Source organism: Pleurodeles waltl, chromosome 12 (genome assembly GCF_031143425.1).
Source record: "Pleurodeles waltl isolate 20211129_DDA chromosome 12, aPleWal1.hap1.20221129, whole genome shotgun sequence".
In the NCBI taxonomy this organism is placed as follows: domain Eukaryota; kingdom Metazoa; phylum Chordata; class Amphibia; order Caudata; family Salamandridae; genus Pleurodeles; species Pleurodeles waltl.
Window position 1 is genome coordinate 711591172 of NC_090451.1, and position 22358 is coordinate 711613529.

Genomic DNA, 22358 nt, shown 5'->3' on the forward strand with positions numbered 1-22358 from the left:
TCTGTGTACCCCATTCTGGCTATATGTACTGCTGCCCACCAAAGGTCAACCTGTGGTATATTTCACTGAACATAGACGTTGCAATGCTTTGATAATGTTGTAATAATACATCTTTCTAATCATTACACTGACTCCAGTATGGTTTCTGTTTCAAGGGTGTTTATTTTTTGTGCAAAATAGTATCGGGGTAAGTGCAAGGGGCTGGGGTGATGGTGGAGGAATGTCCAGTTAGACTCCAGGCTATTTGTATCATAGGTGCATTGTCCAATGGGGCATTGGAAGTGGAGCAATGGCAGTTAAAGGTGTACAGGGTGGCATAGTGGAACAGAAGGGTGACAATCAGGAGAGTCTTATTTCCTGGCGGGGGTCTTGGCAATGTTCTCTGTCTTCTGCCTGGATCGCAGGGACTGTTTGCGGGGTGGTTCTCCTTCTGCAGGGGGTGGGGTGCTGGTGGCCTGTTGGTCCTGTGGCGGGCCTCCTATCCATTAGCACCGGCGGAGGTGAAAGGCTGATCCTCAGTTTGGCTAGTGTCAGTGGCCCTTTGCTGTGCCACTGCCTCCCTCATGGTCTTGCCCATGTCAGCCAGCACCCCTGCAGTGGTGACCAGGATGGTGTATACTTTAGTAAGGTCTTCCCTGCTCCCCAGGTACTGTCCCTCCTGCAGCCACTGGGTCTCCTGTAACTTGGCCACTACCTGGCCCATGGTCTCCTGGGAATGGTGGTATGCTCCCAGGATGTTGGAGAGTGCCTCGTGGAGGGTCGGTTCCCTGGGCCTGTCCTCCTCCTGTCGCACAGCAGTCCTCCCAGCTTCCCTGTTGTCCTGTGCCTCTGTCCCCTGAACCGTGTGCCCACTGCCACTGACCCAAGGGCCCTGATCGTCCTGTGTTTGTGGGGTTGCCTGGGGTCCCTGTAGTGGTTGACACAATGCTGATTGACGTGTCCTGGGGACCGTGGCATGGGCCCGCTGGGTGGGTGCTGTGCTGGTGTTTCCTGATGGGGGAGCCTTTGTGGTGGGTTGGGACTGTGGCAGGGGAACTGACTGTCCAGAGGTCCCAGATGGGCCAGGTTGGTCATCGTGATCCAGGCGTGCAGAGCTGCTGTCATCACTGTGGGCCTCTACTGGGGGGGGCTGGATGTAGCTGGCACCTCCTCTCCGGTAACGTTGGGTAGGGGTCCTGTTGAGATGCAAATGCATTGTTAATGTATTTGTGTGTGCCATCTTGTGCAATGGGTATATTTCCCTGTCTGATTGTGCTTTCCCTGTCGGCTTGGCCTTGTGTGAGTGGTGATATTGTGGGCTGGGTGAGTCTCTCTATTGAGCATGCTGGGATGATGGCTGTCCATGCAGGTCTGTGATGGGGGTCCATGCATTGTTGTTGCATGCAGGGCTTGTTATTGGGATGGGTGGGTTGTGATGGTGGGGTATATGTGAGGTGTTGGAGTGATGGGGGTGAGGGTAGGGGTAGGAGTTTGTGATTGCATGCAGGTAGGGTGGGGGCTATAATAAAGATTTGACTTACCAGATTCCAGTCCTCCTGCTACTCCTGCCAGGCCCTCAGGATGCATGATCGCCAAGACTTGCTCCTCCCATGTTGTTAGTTGTGGGGAGGAGGTGGGGGTCCACCGCCAGTCCTCTGTACAGCAATCTGGTGTATTGAAACCACAAAATGTACCTTCCCCCGTAGGTCGTTCCACCTCTTCCTGATGTCATCCCTTATTCTTGGGTGCTGTCCCACAGCGTTGACCCTGTCCACGATTCTCCACCATAGCTCCATCTTCCTTGCAATGGACGACTGCTGCACCTGTGATCCGAATAGCTGTGGCTCTACCCTGATGATTTCCTCCACCATGACCCTTAGCTCCTCCTCAGAAAACCTGGGGTGTCTTTGGGGTGCCATAGATGTGGTGTGAGTGATATGTGTGTGAAGATGTGTGAGGTGATGTGTGGGGTGATGTGTTTGGGTGTATATTGTGATGTGCGTGGATGGTATATGGGTGATGGTGTTCTGTACCACTGAGTGAGTGTGTGCTCTTTGTTTGTCTCTCTGTGCTTGGTCTCTGTTTTTTTCATTGTAAGGGGTTGTGGGTAATGTGGGTGGGTGTTTTATAGTGGTATGAGTATGAAGGTGTGGTGTGTGTGTGTCAGGTGTGTGTATTTTGAATTTTCCAATGTGGTGTGGTTTTGTAAGTGTGTGTGCATTTAGAGCGCGGTGGTGTGTACCGTCAATGGTTTACCTCGGTTGAGAGACCCCCTCATTGATTCGTGGGTCGTGATACTGTGGGCGTATTCCTGTTGGCGTAACGGTGTGGGTTTTGCTATCGCCAGTTTATCACTGACCTGTGGTGTGGCGGACTTGTGTGGGTGTCTGTATTGTGGCCGATTTCTATGTGTGGGTCATGATACCCGTGGCGGATTACCGCTACGGTTACGGTAACTTGCCGACCTGCGGCACGGCAGTAGACGGCATTTACCGCCAGGATTGTAATGAGGGCCTAACTATTTTAAAACTTTTGAAGTCTTGGTGAGGATAGATGTAAATATCCCAGTTCAGCAGATTGAAGAGGCTCCACTGGAAGGTACAGAAAATAAAGTGCTCCATACATGTTTGTGGCTTCGTCAATGGTTCAAGATCACTGAAAATAAGGGTCCATTTAAAATTCCACAACATGCTAAATTTGATTTAAGGGTCATCAAACACTTGAAGGATAAATTATATGAGATGGAACCACTTCCCAGACCCATGTAGTAAAAATAATTAACTATTTTGGAGAAAACAGCACATGCTAAAAATACCGGAATAGGGCTAAAAAAGTTGTGAGGGATTATGCAAATGCTCAATGGAATGAAGGACAGCAAAGGAGGGGAAAATGTGTAGTTGAGGGAGATAGGATGTACCCAGGTATACCTACAGAGAAGACTAGAAAGAACTGAAACAGAGGAATAATGACGGGAAAGATGCAAAGGAGACATATATCGACAGCAACTTAGGTGATGATATTTTGAAGGCTTTATGAGCATTGCGTCCCCCGGCATATATGGCCTCTGCAATGAATACTGATAATGATACAGCTTCTAGTGCTATAATGGCTACAGCCCATGTTTGCCCGAATATGGTTCAGATTGTGAGACCCCTACCAGTACTTCAAATTGCACATGCACCTGTTGAAGTGGCAGCTATTGAAATAACTTCAGGTTTCACTGCTTCAATTGTGACTGCTTCTATCCTAGTGCCACAAGTTGTATCAACATGGACATTGGTACTGCCAGTTGCGATTGCACCAATAAATATTGCCCTGAATGCTACGATCTAAAGTGGTAGAGCAGGAGTGTCTGCAATAGGGTTCATCCTGACATCACAGAATTCACAGATTGTTGCTTGGACATTACCACAAGCTGTTCAATCATTAAGAGAAGGGAAGAGGATTGTCTTTACGACACAAGTTGTGCAAAGACAGACAGGACCATTTGGGGATGGGATTTCCCCCTACAGTTTGAAGAAATGTCAGGTAATAACAGCATAGGAGATTAGGAGTGGGTGATAAATTCTGCTCCACAGGTGAAACTGGCAGAATTTTGGCCACTCTGCGCTACACTTGTAGCTCGGAGTTCCAGCCAAATTCCAACAACCTCTGTGTGGCAGAGATTTTTCTTACGAGTGGCTCACCAAAAGTAAGTTGCCGAGCATGAATGAGAATTGCCATACCCTAGCGTGTTTTTTGGATGCTAGGGTGACACCCAGCATGTTTTTCTCACCGTGAATTGTACCTGGCGGTCGCGATTGCTTGTGGCGAGAAAGCTGCCGATCCAGGAGAAAATCTCCTAGAGCTGCAGCAAAATGAACTCAAGCAGCAGCACCCTCTGGCGCACCTTGTGACGTTCACATTAACTTCCCAGTACAGAACGTGCTCCCAATAATAAAAATCAGCAAGAGCAGCACGAGGTGCTGATTTCCGCCTGTTCTCAGAACTTCATGAAATGTTGCACAGTTTTCTTGTAACTTTGTGGAATACCCGGAGTGAAACTTTGTGAGTTCGGGACACCTCTACATGAGCTGCAGGGAGACCATCCACTGATAAAAAAAAGAGACCATTAAGTTTCCCAAAACTAAAGGTGGTATTGAAAGAAATGTTTAGATCATTATCATGAAAAAAAGGATATATTTCAGTAAACAGATCATGAAGCGTGCAGCTGCCACAGGTGAAAAATTAACTGAATTAGAAGGAGAATAAGAAGTAGATCTTTCGAAGAGAAGTTCAGGGCACAATTAAATGATGAGGCTATTGTGACAATATGATCCTCAGGGATGAGGTTACACATTGAGGAATTGACAGATTAGAGAGCAAATGGGCAATGAAACTGGAAAAGATAAAGAAAAACAAATGCAGCAAAAGCAAACAGTAAGACACCACCAGAGCCACTATATGAAAATTATGTTTTAGCTTTTCCAATGGGGGAAATACCTGGTGGAGGATATGTTCACCTACCATAGAGTAGAGGTGATCTTGCATCATTTAAGAACAGTTTTCCAAAATTGAGAGAGAATTTTGCACAGTGCTATACGAAAGTTGACCAATTTGTAAAAATGTCATAAATGTTGTGGACAAACTTGAATACCTTATTTGATAAAGTAGTAAAAAAGTGATTTAAGGGCTGGGTCTAAAATATCTGTGCAATGGCCAAAATCTGAACCTTGGAGGGATGCATATACTCATGCACCCTCCCATGTGATAATGACAAATATTTATGAAGTGATTTCCTTCTTGAAAGAAAATGTTCCAGCAAGAGATATTGATTGGTTAAAAATCAACAGGGCTGCTCAGGGAGCAGAAGAATCAGTGCATGCTTACTATGTTGACAATTGTTGCAGGTGTTTAAACAACACAAAGGGCAACAGAAACCTGAGAAAAGTGATATGTGGAATTTTGTTTCACAGTTCTTTCCTGGTTTGTGACCAGAGATCGGTATGCACATACAACATAATGGGATTTGTTGGCAGACAAAGCCTTTAGATGAGATCCTGAGGTATGCAAAATACTGTAGTGATGAACAAGGGATGAAGCAAAAAATACATAAGGATAAATGTATGCTTGCACAAAGAAAACTGGCGCAAAGGGTTTCCATAATCAATTGTTCACAGGCAATACTAGTGGAATGCAAGGTGTTGGTTTTGAAGGTGGCGGTCAGATTGCTCAAGAAGGAGTTGGTGTTTCACAGGTAGAGGTAGAGGATTCCGATTGATCCAAATACTGGAATAGATGTTGCAACACTGAAGAAATTGACTCATCATTTTTGTAAAAACCTCAGACATTGGGAGAGGGAGTGGTGTTGGGGACAGACAGGGAGTGAATCAAACACAAACACATAATATTCCACTTTAGATGCCTGTCCAATGAATTAAAATTCCAGTGGAGTCGTACGTTTCCATGATACAAGTCCTGCAAGTTCCAATGATCCTACAAAATATGCAAAATTCCAAGTTTAATGATCCAACCGGATTCCAAAATCAAAACCTGTTTAAACAGTTCCCCATGCTGGAGAATGAGAGTTTTGTCTCTCATAATTCCTAATGATGGAGTCAGAGGAGGAAGGAAGATTGTGAATTTGGCACAGACTTAGAGGTAGACCAGAATGGACCATTTTAGAAGGAAATGTTAACGGCCATCAACTGTAATTTCTTATTGACACTTGAGCTACCCATTTCACTGTTCAAACAGTGGACATTGCATACCTACACCTCTCAGGAAAAAAGATCCAAGGTATAGGAGTTACAAACAAATAAATAACACATCATATTTCAGAGAAAGTTCCTGTAAAAATAAGTTATTTTGAGGAGGATCATCATTTTGTATTATGTGATTCAAGCCCTGTGTTAGGGAGGGTTTTTTTGTACAAGTATGTTGAACTGTTAACTGCATGCTTGATGGTGTTGAGTTCCAAATGCATGATGAAGATGTTGAATTTAAAATGGCCTGGAAAGGAACAGCTGTAGATTGTATCCAGTTAGAGAACCAGAGGATTTACCTCATGATTTAAACGATACAGGAAACGAGTAGTATGGGATTTTTCAGAGAAAGACATGGGCCTAATCAATGGTGTAGAACCAGTCCAGTAAAGACTAAAGCCATCTTCCCAAGAACGCCACCATATAATTTAACACCAGAGACAGTGGCTGGAATAAGCACAGTCATGGAAAGCATGCTGAGACAGAGGATATTAAAAGAAATGGTTGAAAGTCCTTGCAGTTCTCCTACTATGGGTTTGAAAATTCTTAATAGAAAATATAGGATTGTGCAGAACCTTTGAAAAATTAACAACATGTTCCCTCTTGTCCCATGGTACTGAATCCAGCAACAATACTTTTTCAGATTCCCTGTGCTGCAGAATGGTTTAAAGTTGTGGATCCCTGCCAGACCTTATTCTCTATTCCATTGCATGAGGATAGTCAATTTCTGTTCTCTTTCATGTTTAGAGATTGTGGGCCTCATTACGAGTTTAGCTGGCAAAAAAGGCTGCCCACCAAACTTCCGCATTTAGGAGACCACCAGTGTTGAATCCTTCTTGCGGCCCTATTATGAGTTTTCTGCTGGGTTTCCATCCGCTGACTCAGCAGGAAACGCACAACAAAATTGACGCCGGCTTATAATACGGCCAGGTGGCAATGATGTTGGGTGTCAGGTGCAGCAGCATCTGTAGAGGAAATCACTGTCTGCAAAGCAGACAGTGATTTGTGCAACGAGTCTGGGATGGGCAGCGCAGGGGACCCCGGCACCCAGTCTCCACCAGCCTTTACATGGTGGTAAAACCACAATGTAAACACCTGCAGAGAGAGGGGTCATAGTCCCCCTTGGCAGCTTGGGACCACCAGCACCGCAAGGCCGTCAGGTGGCTGAAAAATGGCGGTGCTGGCGGTCCGACCGTACCTGAACTACCAAGGTAATAATATGGCGGGCTGATCGCCACTTTGGCACGGTCAGACTGCCACCACGGGTCTGGTGGTCCCAGGAACGCCAGACTCATAATTAGGGCCTGAGTTTTGGTGTGGTACCGAAGTCCACAAGGGTATAGAGAGAGCCCTTTGATTTTTAATCATATCTTGAAAAAGAATCTTGAGACTCTGCAGATGCAGATCAGTTCTTGTACAGTGCATTGATGACGTGCTTGTGGCATTAAATACACAAGAAACTTGCAGACAGGACACAATTGCTTCATTAAATCATTTGGCTAAGAATGGACATAACGTGTCTCCGAGTAAACTGCAAAATTGTCAAAAAGGTGTCCAATATTTCGGACATATTATTGAGAATGGAAAGAGAAAGGTGTCACAAGAGAGTGTGGAGACTATCCTAAAGATGAATCCACCAAGACCTTAGAAGTCAGGATGTTTTTGAGAATGGTTGGCTCCTGTAAACAGTGGATACTAAGCTTTTCTCTAGTGGGCAAGCATTTCCAAAGACTGATGCACAAACATTACCCGAACAGCATTGGATTTTGGAGGAGAGAGATGCTTATCACTTTATATGAACATGAATTTAAATTTTCAATGGAAATATTGATGGATGACAACGACTTTACAAATTGAAGGTTTATGTATCTAAACAACTATTAAGAATTGAAATAGAAAAACTTTAACACATCTCTTGTGCTTTCATAAAGTTTTGTGTATTGTTTCAAACTTAAAAAAAAAACCTGTGGGCTTATTTCAGTAGTGCGCCTTGAGACTGGTGAGCCAGTTGGTTACCAGCAGTTTCTTCAAGTTTACTGCATGTGTGTTTTTGGACAGAGCACACACCAAGTCTGCACACAATAATAATTAGTTAATTTGTCTCATAAAGTTTGGTACTATTCAGTTAAATAGGATTGCAGTTCACGACTACTTCTGTTTTCAAATATAGCATTCTGCTTCTCAACAGGTTGGAGGTGTCACTGCCAGCCCAGATCAGGAACAGTGGCCTTGGTCTCGATGACGGGGTTTTGGTGAAGAAGCACACTTGGAAGCTCTGCTGGGAGCCAAGGTGGAAAGGCCCCTACCAGGTCATTTCAATCACAAACACTACTGTCAAATGCACTGGAAAACATGGGTGCATGTGTTGCATACTCGAAGAGTAAGGGGTCCGTATGAAGAGATAGGGCCTGATTACGAGTAAGGCGGTGTTACGACGTCCACACTCACGGTGGCGGTCCGACAACCACGTAACAACCCTGGCGGTCGAATTGCTGGTGGGACTGCCAGGGAACTGCCAGCTCCTCCAGGATCTTGGATCCCCGTGGAGCAAGCAGCACTGCCCTGGGGATTACGATTTCGTTCACTGCCAGCCTTTTCATTGCGGCAACACCGCCATGAAAAACCTGAAGGAGAACAGGTGCAGGGGCCACAAGGGGGCCATACACTGCCCATGCACTTGACAGCACCATCGCGATGTTCTGCTTTGCAGACAGTAAACATTGTGAGGGTGCTAGTGCACCCTGCTCGCAACAGCATTACCGCCAACTCGATTAAGAGCCGGAGACAATGCTGTAGCCAGTTTCACGCTAGGCCAACAGGTGGAAGCTTAGGTTTCCACCCACCGTCCTAGCGGGAAACCCTTAACAACTCCATAGGGGAGTTCTCCACATAGGTGGTGGCCACCCTGTCGGGAGTATCGGACGGAGTGTTCTTTTAGAGCACCTGCGACAGCACATTCAGAAAGATAAGAAATGGACGAAGACAGCAAGAACTCACAAAAGAACAAGTTCCTGAGATATCACAAAGTGGTGTGGAAGCACCTATTGAAGAAGAAGAAGAATTGAAAGCTTAGAACAGAGAGACTGTTGGAGTTCTGCCACAGCGCTTGAATGATCCAGAAGAAGGAAAAAGTGTGGAAAAAGAAAGACCTGCATGGAGATTTGAATGGCCAAGTGCCGGTGACAAATAAGATCAAGTGTGTCAGTTGAGCGTATACCCCAAACCATCATCAAAACAACAGAATTTAGCAGTATTAATAAGTCCGAAGAAGATCAAGGAGATCCAAAGAGCAAGACTACCTTAAAGGTATTCAGCATCTGAGTGGACATGCTGTGCAAGATACGTGTCAAATGGTTCAAATCAAAGTCCAGATTAATTAAGCTCCAAGTTCATTGAACCTCCATGATATGCCACACAGACAGACAGCATTGAATAATTTAGAAATATTTTGGGTACACATAATAATTGAGAACTTGATAGACATTGTTCCATGAACCTAAAACTGAAAGCAAATTTCATCAACAAATACAGAACAGAGCTTAAAAAGTCAAAAAGTAAAAGAGACTGAAGTAAATGAAGAAAATAATAATAAAACAAAATTAGCAACAATAAAATGAAGAATTGAGAATATTCCCTAGTGCCAAGTTTGCAGTAGAGGAGTAGGGATAACACATTTAGGAGAAGATCAAGTAGGGCTAAGGATGACTCACGAAGATCATTGTACTAAAGCTGAATTAAATAATTTTAAGTCAATCTTCAAAAAGTTTTCCTTTTTGCTTATTTGCATAGGTAGAAGTTAAAGAGGGACATTGATTTTACCTGCTGATATATATTCTACTCAAGGTCTGACTGTAGAAAAGCATGTCTTTCCTTACCAAGACTAGATAAAGGATCAATGTAGGCACTATACTGATAGTTGTAGCAATAGTGATAATAACATTTTAAGTTGCAATTGTACACCAGGGATACAGATGCTTGTATTTTTACCCGCATCTACAACACCTGCTCACAGAATGGAATTAAATAAAATGGAAAGCTTAATTTGAAGATTATGCAAAACAAGTGTTTTCTACTAAATTTAATTCTGGACTAGTTCAGGAATACACACAACCTTTAGAAGCCAAAGATTATTATGTTTGCTTGCACTCACCTTTGTCAGCTGCAGCAGAAGTGACTTGCCACCACAGCCCACTGGCATGTGCCATCACAAGCAGTATTCTGTATTCTGCGCAGCTTATTCTCTAGATAAGAACATAATGGATATTATTTTTTCCAATTATGATATAATGCTTTCAAATGGTCCTCTTCAGAAAAGCATGAATCCTCATCTACAAGCAAAAGAAATGGATAGTGCATGGTACTTCTTTAAATCACCATCAGCTATAAACATAGTTAGGGCTTATGAACAGAATTTCACCTGCCTAATGAGACTGACAGAGAAAACATTCATTGTGGCTTTAGAGGAGAGAAGAACACACAGTAAAAGTAAAGGGGAAGATGTTTTAAGGAATGTTTGGGGAAAGGAAGAATATGAAATAAGAAAGAAAATGACTTAAATTAGATAGGTGACAAAAAGGGAAGTTATGTCTTTATAAAAGAAGAATTCAATTTATGAAAAGACCCGTGGGGATTAGTAATTGTGAACACACATTTTAAGTTTTAGGAGGTTAATGGCAAATATTGCATAGAGAAGAAACAATCTTTCCAGGAGTTTATTTATTTTGTGGACAAAATGCTTATTTCCAGTTACCTGCTGATTGAGAAGTGGTTTGTTATTTAGCTTAATTGTTTTCCAAAATGTGTCATATAAATAGGAAAGAGGCTTTGAAAATGAAATCATATCACAAATATATATGTAGTGTTTATGATGGAACACAATTCGTGGGAGGCATTTTGGAGCAATCATTAGGTCTTGGTGGAGTTCGGGGAGTTCTGCTACACAGAATTCTGCAAAGTGCCAAAAAACACTCTGCAGAGTTCCGCAAGCGACGGGATGTGGTAAGTCATGCTGCTCACGCTGATTTTTAGCACAGACATTTGTGCTGCACTGTAAAATCAGCATGAGTGGCACAATGCACATCACAAGGGGATGCTGCTTTTTTCTGCCTCTTGAGTAGATTTTCTACTCGGACGGCAGCTTCCTCAACGTGAGCGGCAGGTTTCTCAACATAAGTAGTAGTGGCCTCCCGTGACCGCCCGTGTTGAAGTGATCTAGTATAGGATTTTGCTAGCTTGCGCTCGCCAACGTAACATTAGCGAGCTGCGAGAGGAAAACTCGGAGGAGTTTTTTGGAACTACACACTCCGTATAGAGTGCGGAGTGGGCAAAACTCTGTGAACTCCACCAGTGGAGCGGAATTCATTACCCACCACTAGCAATCATACTGCTTGTTGGAGTAGTGTTAAATGACGAGAAGGGTAGGAAAGTATCAAATGTATTGGATTAATAGGCAGCTAGTACATCTGGTCCTCTGCTGAATGTTAACAGAGAATTACTACCTATTAGAGGAATGGTTTTTCAAGATTGATTATCTTTAGATATTTTGCTGGCAGAGAAAGACAGAGCCTTCAAGATTCTGAAGGCTCAACACTGCTGCTTATACATTCCAGATGAGAGCTAAAAAATAGAGGAATTTGCAACAAACATCTCTGGCTTAATACCTGAATTAGAACTTTTAGAAACTATAAGTGTTTTAGGGAATTTAGGTAGCAGACCTTCTGCTATTGGTAATTGATTTGCAACAGTAGGGCGAGGGCTATTTAGAGACATTTTGAAACCTGTACTATTCATAAGAGAGTTTGTTTGATAACTTTAAAGTGCTTTCCATAGAGAATGTAGATGCTACTTAATAAAGAGAAAGAATAGAGAAACAGGTACATTTGAGAAGAAGTAAAAATTAAGAATAAGAATAGAAAATACAAGCAACTGAAGGAATTTGAAAAACAGAAAATTGAGAAGGATGGCTCAACAAAGACTGTGGGTGCCCTTTAAAGATTGATGTGTGGAGAAAATGTGATGGTTTCTCCTCCTACATGCTCCTGTCTGATGTTGCCCTGAAAGCCTACTGACACAACAATCAGAATCCTAAGTGGCCTACAAATCCTCAGCAAATGAGTTTCTTCTGCTAGTTTATTAGAATGAGTGGTTTGAGCTACAACCTTTAATCATATATCAAATCCATATCAATCATTAATGTCTGAATTGCTTCCAACAACATTAATATCCTAGAGCTCAGCATGAATTACAGATTCTATTTGTATACATGAACACATTACAAAAATAGTGTTTAAGCCATGGTTTTAAAATATCACAAATACCAGTGCTTAATGACTGAGTAACACACTCTATGCCTGCTGACGTGTAAATGCAGCTGGCAATAACTAATTAAAGGGACCAGCACTGCTGCTGATTTCTAGCATAAAAGGTTCCATTCAGTGTTCACTATTATGGAGAGATCAGTCTTCTTTTCTCCAATATTGACAGGCACCATTCACAAACTGAAGCAATGCTTTAGGGACTGTACCCACTGGTCAAATCCCATATCCTCCATTTTGGGAGTTGATAACATTATCAATTGAATAGGAATGCAGTTGTGGTCATGATGCATGTATGCATTGCATAGAAACCTGGTGACAAAAGAGGATGAACATTATATGCCCACTTACCTTTCCAATTCACAGGGGATCACACCATGCAATTTGCAAATTGGAAAGACATTTCAAACACACTGTGTACCCTTTGTAAATACCAACCTGCATGTTTATGGTTGCCATGCCAGGTATTTTGTGAACTGAGTGCTTTGTGACAACAAAGTTGTTTTGTACATCAGACCTTACCTATTTGGATGCATAGTTTCATGGATGCTACACTCTCTCCTTCTTAAAACATTTTCTGCCAATGGATTGTATGACGTGCATACGTAAAGTGAAAACGAACATTTCCACAATCACAAATACTTACTGAGATTGAAATGTCATCTATCGCCGTCACATACGTGCATTAAATCCCTTTATCCATTCAGCTGTGTTCACTGTTTTGACTGGTACCGCATATTGAATCCCAGGACCACTGTAGTAAGCTGGGTTTACGGATAAACTTCCCTCGCTGATGTTCTGTTGCTCAGAAAGCTATATCTTTGATATTTACACCTCAGGTTGCCAATTTCTCTTCAGACGAGGCTGCCACTTTAGACTTTAGCCCTGTTTCTGGTGTATGATTGTCAATCTTCACAGACACCACCACTGCCAGACTATTTCATGACTGTTTAGGCACTGATGTCTTAATTACTGATGGAATTCATTTTTTTCTGCTTCTGGGTGACAGAAACCATATGTTTGTTGTAAGTTCTGGACCAAGATGACTGATTCAGATTCATATCACTTGATTTCTTATCCTGCGTCTAAGCATCATCAGGCAACTGTCTTTCTTTTCACAGATATCTATTCTGTTTATGAAGTCCATACATAACGCATGCTTAGCACATGCGTTGACCTCCACTATGAGTCCTGGGCCAGCTGGATTTGTGTAATTTCTGCCTCTCACACAAATGCATTTAATCCAGATACAGAAAACTGGACCTTGTGTACACTCGGGGTAAGAGGAATAGGATATGAAGAGGAAAATGACTGAGCTTAGCAGGAGGTCATCAGAGAAGCTGCACCCATCCAGAACTCCCCTCCACACTTTGGTTGCTTGCACACCAATAGAGAGGATTAGTAGCATCATTTCAAAAACACTAATATAACAATATCAATTATAAACTCTATCAATAATATAACAATATGAATTATAAACCCTATCAATAATATAACGATATCAATTATAAACCCTATCAATAATATAACATCAATTATAAACACTATCAATATTAATGCCAAAAAGGATTTCAAATAACAAAGGGCCCAGTGTTCTAACTCTTCTGCCTAGTACAAATGTCCTTTCTTTTGACTGTTATTCTGTTTTCTCGGCTTCATGTGCCCTGCAAACATTCCGCCAAACCCTTTTCCTGCAGCTATTTAACACTCACTCTTTCCTAAACTGACATTACTCCAGTGTGGGCTGCTCTCCATGCACTCATCCCCTTAACCACTTTGTCTGGTCATTCTCTTGGATGTACCTTTTGGCCCCTCTCTTGCATCATAGAAAAGCCATTCCAGAGTGTCCCCAAAAATTATTTCGCTTTTTGCTAGTAGAGCATATCCCTGATAGCTTCTATTCGGATCTTTGGATTTTTTCATCAATAAAGTCAATCTACCTGTTGGCTTAAGCTCTGTGCAGGCTCTCCTAGTTATTTGTGCTCTGTTAGGAGTATTTGCTGGATAAGTGCTTTATTCAGAGTTTGACTGACATTCATTATGCTTTCAATTGCTGTCATAGCCTCTAAAAAACAGAAAGGTTTATATACTGTTGTCATCAATATGACCACCAAGATCTCAATGACCTTGTCGAACTGACAAAGTGTTCTTCGTAGGAGAACACTGCAAACTCTGCTCCAACACCTTATCATTAACATATTTCAGCGTCAGCATGCAGGCATATTGCTCTCCTTCCTCTCTTAAGTACAATTTCTAAAATTGAGTATATGGAGAAAGATCAGGTGGATTATATTGACAGGGGGCCTTGCAAGGCAAGGTAGAGGAAACCCTGTGTGCTGCCTCAAATGCCATGACGCACCAGACCATGATGCCTTATAGGGCTTGTCTTATGTATTCTTTTTGGTCAATTGATTTTTGACCCAAATACTTTCTGTCATTATTAACCTTCCTGCAGTCTTGTAGCAATATGCATGTCTCACACTTTACTGAGTCAGCAGGATGATCAGTCTTGTTGGCATTCAGGACTTCAGTTACTGTTGGATCAGACATCTTTGATAGTTTTGTGTCTTCTTTTGTCAGTCCATGTAGCCATCTCTTTTTGAGGTATACTGCTTTACATTATACATCTGGTACTGCTTTGGTCTACACCTTATGGTGCTTAATTGGTTATGAATTGCACTTGTTTATTGATGAGTTAAAGTGTTATAGACACCTTTGATTCATGATTTTGATGCTCCTGCCCAGTTACCTGCAGATGTCGCCGAGAGTGCTCGTCAGAATTTTGCATTGATGTTGGTTTCCTCGGGTGATAATAGATTTGGAAAGTGTACACGGATTAAGCAGATTCCCACTTGTGCCCATGTGTACCATACTTAGTTTTCTTTAGTGCATTTGTCAATTGGCTGTTTTCCGTTCTTACTGCATATTAAGCTCAAAAGAGGTAGTTGTTGATCTTTTAGGTTAGTGCACAGTTGACACCTAAGAATTTCCATTCCATGGTGGGGTTGTTCTCCTTTGAACGAATTGATCTCTGCTTGTGAAAGAGAAATGTCTTGCTTCCTTATCTTCTCCTCGATACATCCATGACATTGAGAAGGTATGGAAGCTGTGGATTAGTGTACACCAGTATTAGGTATGTACTGAATTTCTTTATCAATGGGCTGATACTATTTGGCAGTGTACCTCCAAACATAGTCAAACGATTCACACACTTTGTGACAAGGCATTTCATTATGATATTCACATTTCATCTTCCACTTGGAGAGTATCTTTTTTTAAATTCTGGCTGTGTTATACATTGTTTGGTTCAAGCGAAGAAAGGCTTGCCAAACGTTTTTGTGAGACCTGGAGCCAAAACGTAAGGTACAACCCTTTGGATTTGTCTCCTGATTGTTCCAAGTGCCACGTGCCGTACACATCTGTTAAAGTACCTAAGTATTAAAAACAATGTACACCAAGATCATAGAAACATGGCATATGGTGCCGTTTAGAGATTTAGACATGACACTATGAATGAAGATGGCAGGTTCACTTTTAATTAAGCAATTTTAAATAAATATTGATAAAGGAGAGGGGGGCTTTGGAAAGAACAGGGCCTGGGGCATAATATACAATTGTGAATGCAATGGGTACACATCTTAGGCAGTCCCTGTAACATTCTATGACATTATGAACTTTATTCAAAGTAGTCAGTCTTAGCTTCTGCTTTCATGGGATCAGCTAAAAGGACAATTTTATATTTGTTTAAAGATAACTTCAGACCTCTGGCTTTAGGTTTGTTTAATACTTTCCGAAACCTCTCATGTTTTTGCAGACTCTTGCCAAACCTAATGATGTCATCATATACACCAGCACCTCCAAGAGATTCAGCTCTCGGTTAGAATTTTCCATTAAGGTCTAATAAATGCCCAGACATCCCTCTGCAAGTCGATGCAGTCACACATTGCACCCACCTGTAGGCGGTTCTCTGATCCTCTTTGAACTGCAGCCTGCACTGTGAAAGACTGAGGCCCTCATTACAACCCTGGCGGTAAATCCCGCTCTCCGCCGTGCTAAAAACCACCAATATACCGTTGCAGCGGCGGAATTCCGCTACAGGTATTACGACCCACATCTCGGAATCCGCTACAATACAGACACCCACACAAGTCTGCCACACCAAAGGTCAGTGATAAACTGCCGATACCAAAACCTACACCGTCACGACAACAAGAATATGCCCACACTATCACGACCCACGCATTAACGTGGCGGTCTTTCAACTGCCGTAATCCATTGGCGGTACACACCGCCGCGCTCAAAATACACACACATTTACAAAACACAACTACATTGGACAATTCAAAATACACACAAATGATACACATACACACACCACACCCACAACACTATAAAACACATACCCACGTTACCCACAAACCCTTACAACTAATTTTTTGGAAGAAGCACAGAGAGAGAGATTAGCAAACACAACACCAGCATCGACAGACACACAACACCATCACCCATACAAAATCCACGCATCTCAAACAACACACACCAACACATCCCCCCAAACATCACGACAGACAGCACCTCACACACCATCCACACTACATCGTGGCACCTCAAAGACACCCCAGGTTTTCAGAGGAGGAGCTCAGGGTCATGGTGGAGGAAATCATCCGGGTAGAGCCACAGCTTTTCGGATCACAGGTGCAGCACACCTCCATTGCTAGGAAGATGGAGCTATGGCATAGAATCGTCTACAGGGTCAACGCAGTGGGACAGCATCCAACAACAGGGGATGACAACAGGAAGATGTGGAGCGACCTATGGGGGAAGGTGTGTTCAGTGGTATCAAGTCACCAGATTGCTGTACAGAGGACTGCGGTGGACCCCACCTTCTCCCCCACAACTAACAACATGGGAGGAGCAAGTCTTGGCAATACTGCATCCTGAGGGCCTCACAGGAGTAGCATGAGGACTGGACTCTGGTAAGTCATATCTTTATTACCATATCCCCCACACCCCCCTCTGCACGCCTGGATCAAGATGACCAGCCCAGCCCATCAGGGACCTTTGGACAGTCGGTTCCCCTGCCACTGTCACTGGCCACCACAATCCCTCCCCCCTCAGGAAACACCAGCACAGCACCCACCCAGTGGGCCCATTCCTCTGTCAGAGGACACGTCAATCAGCAGTGTCTCCACCACTACAGGGAATCAGGCAAACCCACCAACCCAAGAAAATCAGGGACCTGGGGGCAGTGGTAGTGGGCACATGGTTCAGGGGACAGAGGCACAGGATAACAGGGAAGCTGGGAGGACTGCTGTGCGACAGGGGGAGGACAGGCCCAGGGAACCGACACTCAACTAGGCACTCTCCAACATCATGGGAGCATACCACCATTCCCAGGAGACCATGGACACGGTACTGGCCAAGTTTCAGGTACTGGCCAAGTTTCAGGAGACCCAGCGGCTGCAGGAGGAACAGTACCTGGTAATCAGGGAGGACTTGAAGTCCATTAACAACACCCTGGTCACCATTGCAGGGGTGCTAGCAGGCCTTGTCAACACCATGAGGGACACAGTGGGACACAAACGGGCTCCTGACACTAGCCTGGACGATAAACAGCCCTCCACCTCGGCTGGTGCTAATGGACAAGAGGCACCACCACAGGACCAACAGGCCACCAGCACCCCACCCCCTGCAGAAGGGAAGCAGTTCCATCCTCTTACCTGTGTCTCACTGGAAGTATTGCATGATGATGTTGTTTCGGTTGTCTACATCTTCTTCTTCTGCCTCCTCTTCTTCACTGTCCACAGGCTCCACAGCTGCCACAAGACCAGCATCAGGCCCATCCTCCTGCAGAAAAGGCACCTGGTGTTGCAAAGCCAGGTTGTGCAACATACAGCAGGCCATGATGATCTGGCACACCTTCTTCGGTGAGTAGTATAGAAGCCACCTGTCAGATGGAGGAACCGGAATCTGTCCTTCAGGAGGCCGAAGGTGCGCTCTATTATCCTCCTAGTTCACCCATGTGCCTCATTGTAGCGTTCCTCTCCCCTTGTCCTGGGATTCCTTACTAGGGTCAGTAGCCATGACAGGTTGGGGTAACCAGAGTCACCTGCAAATATCGAGGGACAACCGTTAGACATCCTCCAAACATTAGGGAATCTCCCATACCCAGACAGCAAATGAAACTGTGTGGGGACTTTAGGCTCACCTATTAGCCACACACTGTGCCTCTGGAGTTGCCTCATCACATAAGTGATGCTGCTATTCCTCAAAATGTAAGCGTCATACACTAAGCCATGATACTTGGCATTCACATGGGAGATGTACTGGTCTGCCAAACAGACCATCCGCACATTCATAGAATGGTAGCTTTTCTGGTTTCTGTACACCTGTTCATTCATGCGGGGGGGACAAGTGCCACATGTGTACCATCAATTGCACCAATGATGTTGGAGATATGTCCCAGGGCATAGAAGTCACCCTTCACTGTGGGAAAATCCTCCAACTGAGGGAAAACGAGGTAGCTGCGCATCAATCAATCAATCAATCAAAAAGAATTTATAGTGCGCGCTACTCACCCGTGAGGGTCTCAAGGTGCTTGAGAAAGGGGGGCTAGCGGGGTGGAGGGTTACTGTTCGAACAGCCAGGTCTTGAGGCTCTTTCTAAAGAGCAGGAGGTCTTTGGTTTTGCAGAGGGTTGTGGGTAGGGAGTTCCAGGTTTTGGGGGCATGGTAAGAGAATGCCCTGCCTCCAGTGGTGGTTCGTTGGATGCGGGGAACTGTAGCTAGTGCGAGGTCGGCTGAACGGAGGTTGCCGGTGGGAGTGTAGAAGTTCACTCTTTCATTGAGGTAGGTCGGGCCGGTGTTGTGGAGGGATTTGTGTGCGAGGATGAGGATCTTGAAAGTGATTCACTTGTCTATGGGGAGCTAGTGAAGGGTTTTGAGGAGTGGAGAGATATGTTCATGGCGGGGGAGGTCCAGGACGAGGCATGCAGCCGTGTTTTGGATTCTCTGGAGTTTGCGTCTGAATTTAAGTGTGGTGCCGGCGTAGAGGGCGTTGCCGTAGTCTAGCCTGCTGCTGATGAGTGCATGGGTGACTGTCTTCCTGGTCTTAGGGGGATCCATTTGAAAGATTTTTTCAGTATGCGGAGTGTGTGGAAGCAGGAGGAGGTGACTGCATTGACTTGCTGAGTCATGGAGAGGGAGGGGTCCAGGATGATGGCGAGGTTGCGTGCGTGGTTTGCGGGGGTGGGTGCGAGGCCTAGGGTTGTGGGCCACCAGGTGTCATCCCATATGGTTTTGTTGGGGCCGAAAATGATGATTTCGGTCTTGTCGGAGTTAAGCTTGAGGTGGTTTGTCGTCATCCAGTTGGCGGTGTTTAGGAGAGCGGCGTGTAGGTTGGTTTTGGCGGTGGTGGGGTTGCGGGTGAGGGAGAGGATGAGGATGAGTTGGGTGTCGTCTGCGTAGGAGAGGATGGTGATTCCATGTGGTCGGAGAATGTTGGCGAGGGGGATCATGTAAATGTTGAAGAGTGTGGGACTGAGGGAGGACCCCTGGGGGACTCCGCATATGATTTTGGTGGTGGTGGAGTGAAAGGGCGGGAGGCAGACTCTTTTTGGGTCCAGTCGGTGATGAAGGAGGTGAGCCAGTCTAAGGCTTTGTAGCGAATTCTTATGTTGTGGAAGCGTGTGCGGAGTGTGTGGTGACAGACAGTGTCAAAGGCTGTGGAGAGGTCTAGGAGGATGAGTGCGACGGTCTCGCCTTTGTCGACTCTGGTCCTGATGTCTTCAGTGCATGCGATGAGGGCGGTTTCCGTGCTGTGGTTCTTGCGGAATCTGGATTGTGAGGGGTCAAGAGTGTTGTTTTTCTCGAGAAAGTGGGATAGGCGGGCGTTGACTAGTTTCTCTGCGACTTTGGCGGGGAAAGGGTGGAGAGAGATGGGGCGGTAGTTGGAGAGGACTTCCTGGTCGGCTTTGTTTTTTTTTAGGAGAGCAGTGATTTCTACGTGCTTCCAGGGGTCTGGGTAAGTGGCGGAGTCGAAAGTGTTATAGACACCTTTGATTCATGTTGCGGAGTATGGGGCGGTGGTTGGGCTGGCTTTGTTGTAGATGCGACGTGGACATGGGTCGGAGGGGGATCCGGAGTGGATGGAATTCATGGCTTTTTCATTTTCTTCATGTGTGGTAGGGGCCCAGGTGGTAAGAGTGGTGGGGGGGTCAGGAGTGGGGGTGGAGTTGGGCGAGTGAGGGGTGTGTGTGGTGGGTGTGAGTGGTAGGAAGCTGTTGTGAATGTCCAGGATTCTGTGGTGGATGTGGTTGGAGAGGGCGTCACATAGGGGTTGTGTGTGTGTGTGGGTCTATGTTGCTGGGTTTGGGTTTGGATAGCTCTTTAATGATGGTGAAGAGTTCTTTGCTGTTTTGAGAGTTATTGTCCAGGCGTGTCTTGTAGTGAGCTCTTTTGGAGATGCGTATGAGTTGGTGGTGGGTGTGGGTGGAAGTTTTGAGGGTGGAGAAGTTGATTTTAGAGGGTTCTTGTCGCCAGATTTTCTCGGATTGGCAGCATTTGCACTTGGAGTCTTGGAGTTCGGGGGTGAACCAGGGAGCGTTCTTAATGTTGCGGGTAGTGGTGTGATTCCTGAGGGGGGCTAGTGTGTCTGCGCAGGTAGTGATCCATTTAGAGAGGTTGTACGCTCCTATGTTGGGGTTGTTGGTGTGGAGGGGGGGTTGTGATTCAGTTGGGAGTTAAGGCGTTCTGTGGGGATCTTGTCCCACATGCGGTAGGGTGTGGTGTGTTGTCGGTGGTGTGTGGGGGATTTGGTGAAGGAGAAGTGGACGCAGTGGTGGTCGGTCCAGTGGAGTTCGGTGGTGTGTGTGTAGGTTATGTGTTGGCTTGAGGTGAAAATTGTTTGGAGCGTGTGTCCTGCTGAGTGGGTGGGTGCAGTGACCAGTTGTATGAGTCCAAGGTTGGTGAGGTTGTCTATGAGGGAGGTGGAGTTGTGGTCTTGAGGGTTCTCCAAGTGAAAGTTGAAGTCACCGAGGAGGATGTAGTCTGAGGAGGTGAGGGCGTTCGAGCTGATGGTGTCGGCGATGGTGTCGCAGAAGGCGAGGCGTGGTCCAGGTGGTGTGTAAATTAGTGTGCCTCTGGGGGTGGAGTTGTTGTTCATGTGGATTAGGAAGTGCATGTGTTCTGTGCTGTCGATAGTGTCTTGGGAGTTGGTGGTTACTTTAATGGTGTCTTTGTTTAGGATGGCGATGCCACCTCCTGGCTTGTTAAGGAGGTCTTTGCACTGGAGTTTGTATCCCATGGGGGTGGCAGTGGCTATGTCGGATTCTGAGGAGGGGTTGGTCCAGGTTTTTGTGAGGAAGACGATGTCAGGTGAGTGTGATGTGATGAGATCCAAGAGTTCTATGGCATGTTTGTGAAGGGAGCAGGTGTTGAGGAGCAGACAGTTGAGGTGGTTGTGGTGGGTGGCGTTGGTGTGTGGTGTGGTGGTGTTGCGGGGTGTGTTCTGGTTGTGTGGTGGTGTGCGGTCGGGCTGGTTGGTGGGCATGGGGGCAGAGCAGGTCTCTGTTGTGTTGGGGGTGTTTTGTTTGTTGGGGGGTCGCTATGGTTGGTGTGTGGTGTGAGGGGTGTGGAGCAGGAGAAATGACAGGTGTAGCAGGTAAATGAACCATGTGTGTGTGTGTGGGGCTGGAAAGGGGGCATGTGGAGTGGGGGCCTGGGTTGAGTGAGTGGAGGGTGAGGGGGGAGTAGAGTTGTCTAGGGGACCAGGGGGACTGGCGCTGGGCGCGGTCCAGGCGCGGAGGGGCGCAGACAGGCTTGTCTCTGGTGCGCCTCTGGTGCGCCAGAAGAGGATGGGGTGGGAGGGTGTGGCAGCTGGGAGGAGGGAGGGGGCCAATGGGTGTGTGCGGGGGCGGGCTGCAGGAGAGGCAGCGGCAGGGAGTTGGAGGACTTGGAGAAACGGGCGGGGGGAGGGAGAGCGAGGCGAGTGAAAGGGCAGGGGGACAGGGGGTCGAAAGAGCACGGGCACAGAGAAAAACAAAGAGGCAGAAACAACGGCATGGAATACAATTCAAATACAGATACAATTCAAATACAGATACAAGATTCAAATACAGATACCAAAATACAAAGCCATGAAAACGCAGACGCAAGGAATAAAGAAAAGTCAAAAGAAAGCACTTACACAATATTGGAAAAGCCTACCACTAGGCACCAGGGACCTGCGGGTGGAGGAGGGCCTCGAACTGCTGTCCGGGCGGCAGTTGGGGGGTCAGGAACACAGGGGCAGGCTGGTGGAGCCGAGTGGACTCCTAGCCAAAA

The 22358-nt window shown here is 45.4% G+C and overlaps 1 pseudogene; it reads right to left on the reverse strand.

The window, feature by feature from the left end:
- Nucleotides 1-21339, reverse strand: part of LOC138267285 (olfactory receptor 11A1-like) — a 30852-nt pseudogene extending 9513 nt beyond the window's left edge.
- Between the last annotated feature and the right edge of the window lie 1019 nt (nucleotides 21340-22358).